This window comes from Drosophila montana, unplaced genomic scaffold, assembly GCF_035044405.1.
Source record: "Drosophila montana isolate Dmon_TW-CO22-7 unplaced genomic scaffold, ASM3504440v1 contig_3011_1, whole genome shotgun sequence".
NCBI lineage: Eukaryota > Metazoa > Arthropoda > Insecta > Diptera > Drosophilidae > Drosophila > Drosophila montana.
Window position 1 is genome coordinate 7,709 of NW_026997887.1, and position 2,248 is coordinate 9,956.

The 2,248-nt window shown below is 41.9% G+C and overlaps 1 long non-coding RNA gene across 2 annotated transcripts; it reads left to right on the plus strand.

Annotated features, from left to right (window-relative positions):
* Positions 1–452: 452 nt before the first annotated feature.
* On the plus strand, positions 453–1,536 carry LOC135430423 (uncharacterized). 2 transcript variants are annotated; one of them, XR_010436608.1, is made up of 6 exons: positions 453–626; positions 698–750; positions 826–984; positions 1,069–1,117; positions 1,176–1,229; positions 1,297–1,536. It is a non-coding gene; the product is annotated as an uncharacterized LOC135430423 (long non-coding RNA). The 2 variants fall into 2 exon arrangements; XR_010436607.1 differs by having other exon boundaries at positions 826–1,117.
* Positions 1,537–2,248: the final 712 nt, after the last annotated feature.

Below are 2,248 nucleotides of genomic sequence, written 5' to 3' on the forward strand. Positions count from 1 at the left end.
TGCGCGATTATGAGCCACCTACTCGTGCCACATAAGACTTCAGCGGTGTGGATCCTAAAGCCAAGGGAGACTCTTGCTGTACCTTCACTGATATTTTATTTATCTTTTTTTTTATTTCTACACCGACCTCAAAGAAGCCGAGTGCTTCTTCAATTTGGGCACCATATTGTTACGGAACTGCTTGCTTCTCGGTGGGCCGCGCCGGCTGGCTCATCGGTTCTCTGGGTGTAGTCCCATCCCTGGCCCGCAGTCTGCACAATCGATATCAACAAAAATACAGCGTCTGTAGCAAAACATACCTATACAACACTATTCAAAATGAACCACATAATCGATAACAACAAACAATCGGAACTTCTAACAAATGAAGAACACTAACAGTAAGCAAATGTAAGCAACAAAGGTGAGACGCTCAATATAAATTAACAATAAAACCCTATTTATCCACTTAACTCTTCCAGATCGGGTCCCGGTTTCGGACCCAGCGTGCCCGCCCTACCTGAGACGATCACTTGATCTCGTCTCCCTCATTTTGGCCACTAGATGGCCTGCTGCAGCCCGTGTCGGCTGTTATGGCCCCTCTCCCCATCAAGTTAAACTTAGCCGGACATTTCTCTCTTCAGTAGGTGCGTATAATTGGTTGCATTCCTTATAATTATTAACAATTAATGTTTCTTATTTCTTTCTATTTTACAAGGTATCTCCATTCAGTTAATTACGTTATCATGCACGTGAACATTTCTTCACCAGGTGCGTATTATTGTTGCATATACTTATGATTATGGACAATGTGTATTAGTTTCTAAAATTTCATTTATCTTACAGAATGCATTTTATTTAATTTAACAACCTTAAATGGAACAGGCGACGAAACACTGCAAAGTTATTGCTAGTCGCCGCAAAAAGAAAAAACAAGAATGCAATTATGAGGCAATCGTGTCACCTATTTAGGAACAGTGTAGCCACGCAAATACTTATAACCGGGTATGTCACGATAATCAGTCGTGCAACAGGTAGTTGATATATATATATATTAAATCGCTTAATTCTTCCTTACCCTACCTGAAGAGCTCTCTGGGGGTGGTAAGGGACGATAGAAAGGGGTAATTCAAGTTAGGTATGTATGTGAGTATTGTTCGCGCAAGTACCAAATTTTTAATTTTTATATTTTATAGGCGGATATGCATAACCTTTCGCACTCTAAAGTGGAGCTTGGCGTAAGTGCCTATGTATGTGTAAATAATTTACAAGCAAAAATAACAAATTTAACAATTAAAAAAATCTGCTCTCTTTCAGGGAGCACAATCAGGAGTCAACGTCTGACTCTGCCAAATCCTGGCCTTTGGGGTGACTTCGTGGGCCTCTCTGTTGCGAGAGCTGGTCCCGTCGTTGCCGGAGCCGTTTATTTTGTTAATAGTCTTATGATTTTTGTTTGTTCGTCTCGTGTCGCACGTAAGTTTTAAGTTTTTCCAAATTTGGTATATTTTGACACAATGTTTAAATTTAGATTTTATTAACAAACGGCACAGAATATAATTTATTGTTTAATTTTGAGTTGCGGAAAACTTTTCCAGATAATTTTAACTTATGGGGCCGACATGCAAAAATATATAAGCTCGCTTCGAGCTGGCACGCCCGCCGTTGACCGCTGATCAAATCAAACTCCCTGCTGTACATTTGGGCATCAACATCGGTGCCGAATTTCGGCACGCATACATTTGCGAGGCGGGCACCGTTGCTGCCCATCTGCATAGCTGCATTTTTTTTGGATGAACGGCCCAAATGAAGGCCAAGGGCATATTCAAGGGCAGGCGATCCGCTGGGACGGCCAATAGCAATCGCCCCTTTTGGCGCCGTGGATCGCAAACCCGGCGATGCCACCTTTCAACAAATTGGGCTACGCTGTGGGCCCAGCTTCACCCCCGAAACTCTGACCCTATGACAAAAAGATATCGGCGTGGCCGATAATATCGCACCCAACCAACTAAGCAAAGAATCGATGCTGCCGATAACGTCAAATGCAACAAACTCTTACCCTTATACTATTAATTCCTCCAGTTCTATACCTGCTCCTATTATTTCCCATTCCTCTCTCCTTTTAGCTATACATTTTTAAAATCTTCTTACTCTCCGGGGCCTGACAATATTCCTAGTTGTCTACTTAGGGAATGTAGCTCTTCCCTGGTTCACCAATTGCTAAAGTTTTTTAATATATCCCTTGAATCTTCTGTCTTTGCATCTCTTTGGA